The sequence below is a fragment of the Perca fluviatilis genome, chromosome 16 (assembly GCF_010015445.1).
Source record: "Perca fluviatilis chromosome 16, GENO_Pfluv_1.0, whole genome shotgun sequence".
Taxonomy (NCBI): Eukaryota; Metazoa; Chordata; class Actinopteri; order Perciformes; family Percidae; genus Perca; species Perca fluviatilis.
Genome location: NC_053127.1, coordinates 1,103,450 through 1,110,949, shown reverse-complemented (window position 1 = coordinate 1,110,949; position 7,500 = coordinate 1,103,450).

Genomic DNA, 7,500 nt, shown 5'->3' with positions numbered 1-7,500 from the left:
AGTTCCATCAAGTGTCCCAGTAAGATATTTCAGTGAGTCAGCATGCACAATACCAGGACCTCTCCTAAGTGGAATGCAGCCATCAGTAATGGTTTAATACCAGGACCTCTCCTTAGTGGAATGCAGCCATCATTAATGGTTTAATACCAGGGCCTCTCCTAAGTGGAATGCAGCCATCAGTAATGGTTTAATACCAGGGCCTCTCCAAGTGGAATGCAGCCATCAGTAATAGTTTAATACCAGGACCTCTCCTAAGTGGAATGCAGCCATCATTAATGGTTTAATACCAGGACCTCTCCTAAGTGGAATGCAGCCATCATTAATGGTTTAATATCAGGGCCTCTCCTAAGTGGAATGCAGCCATCAGTAATGGTTTAATACCAGGGTCTCTCCTAAGTGGGAATGCAGCCATCATTAATGGTTTAATACCAGGACCTCTCCTAAGTGGAATGCAGCCATCAGTAATGGTTTAATACCAGGACCTCTCCTAAGTGGAATGCAGCCATCAGTAATGGTTTAATACCAGGACCTCTCCTAAGTGGAATGCAGCCATCATTAATGGCTTTGAATACACCTGTGCTTTTCCTACTATGACATGTCAACATGTGTGCCTTGAAAAAGGCCAAAATAGCCAATGGGTCTCTCTTTCTCTTCATTCTTCTCCTCCTCAGCACCCTGCTCATTAATGTTACGGCTGTCATGACTCAAAGATGTTGAAATAAAAGTGAAAAAGCTGACTTCCTCCATAACCTTCTTAACTTTAGTGCAGCAGCGTGCTGCGTCTGATGTCATTGGGCTTTTGAGCAAGCGGGTCAGTTCAAAACCGCAAAACAGCCTAAAAAAAATCGGATCTGAGTAAAAAAAATCTGAATTAGGCATTAAGACTTGAGTGAGCCTGTACCCTGTACACTTTGTCTGCGGTCAGGGATACTTAGGATCTTTTTTGTGTACCAACAATTGTGTTTTATAAACATAAAATGCTGGACTTCAGTGAACCTGCTTGACTTTAATCTATCGTCACAGCCCAACAAAAGGAAGGCATGGATCTGATCCTTTATACAGAAAACATGGGAATGGATGAGAAGACCTGGAGCGATATGCGCCCGGATGAATGGTCTGATGTGTCCTGTTGTCCAGACTGTGGTCCTCCTGCCACTGACCTGACCTCAGCCAGCCAGCCGGCTTCAGCAGAGCTTCATATTTACACTACAGATGGTCCCACAGCTTCAGGAATGAATGGGGGAGAATTCTGCAGACTCCGTGTGTCCCTGGTTATTAGGGTCCATATAACAGTCCCTCCAGAAAAACGCGATTATGCGATCGCATAATTCAACGCATTTTTTCAAATACGCCGCACTTTCGCCGCATAAATTGCCGATTTCCGCACAAAATATGCGGTGCTTGCATGATTTCATAATCCCCGCATTTTCGTTTCAAAAAAGTCCCATAATATATCTTAGCAGAAAGTTGAAAAAATTTTGGGTTTACTTCACACAAGAGCAGCCATTTTCCCCTGTTGCCATGGGAACGTTATGAAGTGACGTCATTACGTGACTTGAACATCATCGAAAAGCAGGGTGTTGGAGGATGAATCAATGGGTTGAATTTGACATGTTGTCCTCTGAGTCTCTTAAGTTGGTATCCAATAAGAAAGCTATCTTAATATCTGATGTCTATATTATTAACGATTTTTGAAAGTCTGTCTCTTTTGTATCTTTTATTTCCCTGTTTAGACTATTACTTTTATTTGTACTTTCATATTATATTATTTGTATATATTTTTGTATCTTATTTGTTTACGTATTGCGATGACTTAATATCTGTAAACTGTTTTTTGAAATAAAGTTAAAAAAAAAAAGCAGGGTGTTGCAATTTTTGCAAGTTCCCGCAATTTCATCGCATAAAATTGCATAAATATCATATATAGCATATTTCATCAATTTTTTTAAGAAAACGTGCCGCATAATCAAGGAGTTTTGCCCCGCAACAATCACAAAAAAACTCCTATTTTTCTGGAAGGACTGATATACGTTAAAGGTACAATCTAATCCTAACAGAAGTTATCTCAGGATACTTTACAGATAGAGTTGGTCTAGACCACACTATCATTTACTGAACTTCCTTTAAACAGAAAGAGAGAGAGAGGAGAGAGGAGAGAGGAGAGAGAGAGAGAGAGAGGAGAGAGGAGAGAGAAGAGAGAAGAAAGAAGCGAAAGAACAGAAAGAGAAGGAGAGAGAGAGAGAGAGAGAAAGAGAGGACAGAGGAGAGAGGAGAGAGGAGAGAGAAGAGAGAGAGAGAGGGAGAGAGGAGAGAGGGAAGGGGGGAGAAGGGAGAGGAGAGAGAGAGAGGAGAGAGGAGAGAGAGGAGAGAGAGGAGAGAGAGAGAGAGGAGAGAGAGAGAAGAGAGGAGAGAGGAGAGAGAGAGGACAGAGAGGAGAGAGATGAGAGAGAGGGAGAGGAGAGAGAGAGAGGACAGAGACAGAGGGGAGGGAGAGAGAGAGAGAGAGAGAGAGAGAGGACAGAGAGAGAGAGAGAGAGAGGACAGAGAGAGAGAGAGGAGAGAGAGAGAGAGGAGGAGAGAGAGGAGAGAGAGGGAGAGAGAGGAGAGAGAGGAGAGAGAGAGAGGAGAGAGAGGGAGAGCGTACAGATATCCAGCCCTGTCCAGTCGATCACAGATAGAGAAGAGGGGGATTGAACCTGTGAACTTTCTGAAGCCAGCAGATCTGAGGAAAAAGCTCCTCTCTCTCAAAAGCTAAATGTGTGTGTGTGGGGGGGGGGGGGGTGTGTGTTGGTGTGGGGGGGGGGGTGTGTGGGGGGGGGGGGGGGGGGGGGGGAGGGGGGGGGGGGAAAACGCATGGATGATGATTTGTAGATTTACTGGGCCTCAACAAATAGAGGAGAGAGAGAAGGAGCTAACACAAACCACACACACACACACACACACACACACACACAACACACACACGAGCCGCGGAGGGAGCATAAAAAACAAATGGTAAAGAGTAAGGTTACCAACAATGCTACCATAAAAAAAAAAAAGAAAAGAAAAGAGTTGCAGGGGGGGGACGATACGGGGAGAATTGGTGGGGTGTGTGTGTGGTGTGTGTGTTGTGTGTGTGGGTTTTTTTGGGGTTTGTTTTTTGTTGGGTTTGTGTGGGTGTGGGTTGTGTGTGTGGGGTGGGGGGGGGGTGTGTGTGGCCTGTGTGTGTGGCTGTGTGTGGAAATCTGGAGCAGGAGAATACCCTTTCTGTGTTAATGTTTATGGAGAAACAGAACCAGGAAATGAGTCATGGAAGAAATGCAACGCTACCAAGCCACGGCCGAGCCACGTGCAGTTACATTTTTAGAAAGGTGACGCCAGGCTATACGTCCATATCTCCACCTACCTACGGCGTAGGGCCTGTATCTCCTCCTACCTACGATGTAGGGCCTGTATCTCCTCCTACCTACGGTGTAGGGTCTGTATCTCCTCCTACCTACGGCGTAGGGTCTGTATCTCCTCCTACCTATGATGTAGGGCCTGTATCTCCTCCTACCTACGGCGTAGGGTCTGTATCTCCTCCTACCTATGATGTAGGGCCTGTATCTCCCTCCTACCTATGATGTAGGGCCTGTATCTCCTCCTACCTACGCGTAGGGTCTGTATCTCCTCCTACCTACAGTGTAGGGCCTGTATCTCCTCCTACCTGCGTGGGTCTGTATCTCCTCCCTACCCACGGCGTAGGGTCTGTATCTCCTCCTACCTCACGCGTGGGGCCTGTATCTCCTCCTACCTGCCGTAGGGGCCTGTATCTTCTCCTACCTACGATGTAGGGCCTGTATCTCCTCCTACCTACGGCGTAGGGGCCTGTATCTCCTCCTACCTACGATGTAGGGCCTGTATCTCCTCCTACCTACGGTGTAGGGTCTGTATCTCCTCCTACCTACGATGTAGGGCCTGTATCTCCTCCTACCTACGGCGTAGGGCCTGTATCTCCTCCTACCTACGGCGTAGGGCCTGTATCTCCTCCTACCTACGATGTAGGGCCTGTATCTCCTCCTACCTACGGTGTAGGGCCTGTATCTCCTCCTACCTACGATGTAGGGCCTGTATCTCCTCCTACCTACGGTGTAGGGTCTGTATCTCCTCCTACCTACGGTGTAGGGCCTGTATCTCCTCCTACCTATGATGTAGGGCCTGTATCTCCTCCTACCTACGGCATAGGGCCTGTATCTCCTCCTACCTATGATGTAGGGCCTGTATCTCCTCCTAACTACGGCGTAGGACCTGTATCTCCTCCTACCTACGGCGTAGGGCCTGTATCTCCTCCTACCTATGATGTAGGGCCTGTATCTCCTCCTACCTACGGCGTAGGACCTGTATCTCCTCCTACCTATGATGTAGGGCCTGTATCTCCTCCTAACTACGGCGTAGGACCTGTATCTCCTCCTACCTACGGCGTAGGGCCTGTATCTCCTCCTACCTACGGCGTAGGGCCTGTATCTCCTCCTACCTATGATGTAGGGCCTGTATCTCCTCCTACCTATGATGTAGGGCCTGTATCTCCTCCTACCTACGATGTAGGTGTGAAACACCTAACTCCTTCCTACATACATTGCAAAATGCTGTTTTTGCATCGCGTAAAGCTGCAGTAATCCAGGAGTATTAGGTAGGGGTATTTCCCTACCCAGTCCTCCCGGTACCTGCAGAGACGTTTTTTTAGCTTTTTAGCTACATGTTGATCTTGATCGGGTCCCGGGACACCAGCCTGAGCCTCCATTTCAAAAAATGAATGAATGAAAATTCTCGTTGCAACTTGCAGCCAATGAGCAGCCGACGGGAGCTGGCTGCAGGACGACTCAATCACCATGAACAGTTTTTAATGTTCTATCAGACTATAACCACTCCAGAGTCTGCTTTTGAGACTTTGTTCTAATTTTCGGGACAATTAGGGCAGGATTCAGGATTCGGGACAACTGCTTGGATTTCGGGACTGTCCCGAATTTTTCGGGACGTCTGGTCACCCTATCTATGGCGTAGGGCCGGTATGTCTGATAGGTTTGGTATTTGTGCGTGCAGGTGTTTGAATGTATCTCATCTATTCTAAGGAGCTTCTATGGACAGGTCAGTTTTAAGGTGACATGGTCTCACAGAAAAATCCTAGCTTAGAATGTTTATTTATTTTTTAATTTATTTGTTTAGATAGGGACAGTGCATATTAATGGACATCAGTACAAGTACACAATGTAAATATGCTAGCGTTAGCACCATAGCTAGTTTTCATCTATTGTCCCCAGGCAGATAACACATAAAAACAGTAACAAGCATGCAACACCCTCATAATTTGAGAGGCAAGACAAACCCTAACAACAACAGTCCAGACCAAATACAACACAACATGTACATGTCACACATAACAAAATGTGTGAGGCAGTTAAAAGTGAGTACAGCTTTGGTTTTCTAAAAACCAGATTTTTAAGTTTGTCCAAATGTGGTGCGCCTAAAAGGTATTACACAGCCCCCGTTGGTGTGTGAATCTATGATGAGTTTGGGTACAACCTTCACACAGAGGAACTGGAGTCTGGAATGTGAGAATCTATTAGAAGCATTGACCATAAAAGGTGCAGTTTAAGAGTAAACTGGTGCACTGAAATATATATCTGTGTGAGCACAAAAAGAGTTTAAAAAGGATCCATTTTGATGTTCATGTTAGTCACTGTGACTGCCCGATGTGAGTCCAGTGCAGATGTCAGATGCGTATGCTCAGATTTAGACGGTTTACTGCATAAGGTGTCTTACTGAAATTTGTGAAATCCATAAAATAAACATTTCTCTTTACATACAATAACAGAAGATGGTAATCATTTCAAAAACGTGTTAGCTATCAAGGATTGTTAGATTGCTAACGTTAGCTCAGAATGCCCTTCCAGTGACAGCCTTTGTTGTGTTTGATTGCTAACTTGTAGCTAGCAGTCATTTCAAAAACGTTTTAGCTATCTATGATTGTTTGATTGCTAACGTTTTAGCTATCTATGATTGTTAGATTGCTAACGTTGTAGCTATATATGATTGTTAGATTGCTAACGTTAGCTCAAAAGGCCATTCATGTGACAGCCTTTGTTGTGTCTGATTGCTAACTTGTAGCCAGCAGCAGCGGTCATTTCAAAAACGTTTTAGCTATGATTGTTTGATTGCTAACGTTAGCTCATAGACTGTGCGTTAGCTCAAAAAGCCGTTAGCATCTTGGAGGCTACTTGTCGCAAAGTGACGCATGTGCAACTCACATCTGTGCTCGACTCACATCGGGTAGCAGTGTTGGGGAAGTTACTTTTAAAAAGTAGTGTTTGCTCGTTACTCGTTATTTCTTAAAAAAGTCATCCTTTACTTTACTTAGTTACCCCTATGGAAAGTAACTTTTTACTTTACTCGTTACTTTTACTTTACTTTTAAAAGCAGGTGTCTCTGGCAGAGAATGAAGTTAATTATACAAAGCTATCTTTGACCATAAAGCCAATCTCTGGTGTATCAGTGAAGTGTCTGAACTAGGCTGCAGATTCTCTCCTCACAGAGTGACGGCTGATTCATTATGAACGAGTCCAGCGCGGGTTGAATGACCATCGGCAGGTCATCGGCGTTAATTACACGGTGTTAATATGTAATGTCCATTTCTACTTGTAGTACTGGTCGCGCAGCCACGCTGGTCCATGTATTGTCATAGACACATGCAGCCTCTTTTCTGGAAGTCCTTGCGTGTCCGTGCGACCGACAAGTCCCCAGCGGTCCGCTGCGTGTAGCCTAGTCTAGTATGAGCCCGTCTCCACGGCATCCATCTGTGAGGTTGTCAGCTTGGCGTCTGCCTGGCGTGCTCTGTTTGTAGGACGGCCGATTTAACCGCCAGTCCTCAGCCATGTAGCGGCATGTCTCACATAGCTCTCCGCTCAGAGCGCCGTCCAGCAAAAAGCCACGAAGCTAAAAACGCTCTCAAAAGTTAGCTAGCGTTAGCTGCAGCATTGCTCCGCTACTACCAGCCTCTGTCACGTACCGCGTGGAGCTTGTGAGCGTGCAGCTCAGAAGGCAGTGTGTCGCTGTCAAATCTGTCATTGGGAAAAGTAACGTTGCGCCGAATTGAAAAAGGAACTACGCTTCGTTACCAAATTTTCAGTAGTAACGCGTTACTTTGTTAGTCTCCCAACATGATTTCTGAGTTATCAACCGACAACAATATCCACGATTTAAAGCAACGCATGAGAACTTTTCCTCTTGGGTCCCCCTACAGGTTGGAAGTGGAACTGTACATTACATTATATTACATTACATTATATACTACACATCCGCTACCCCAGTGTCCCTCCCCTAGGGGTACTTTTGGAATACTGCAGGGGGTACGTGAAATTTTAGCAAAAATGCTAATTTAAAAATATGTCATAAAATATTTTCCTAAAAATAAAAATAATTATTCTATAATAATGAATGAATTAAGTGATGGTTTCTTAACATTTTAAATGAAGCATTTAAATGTCT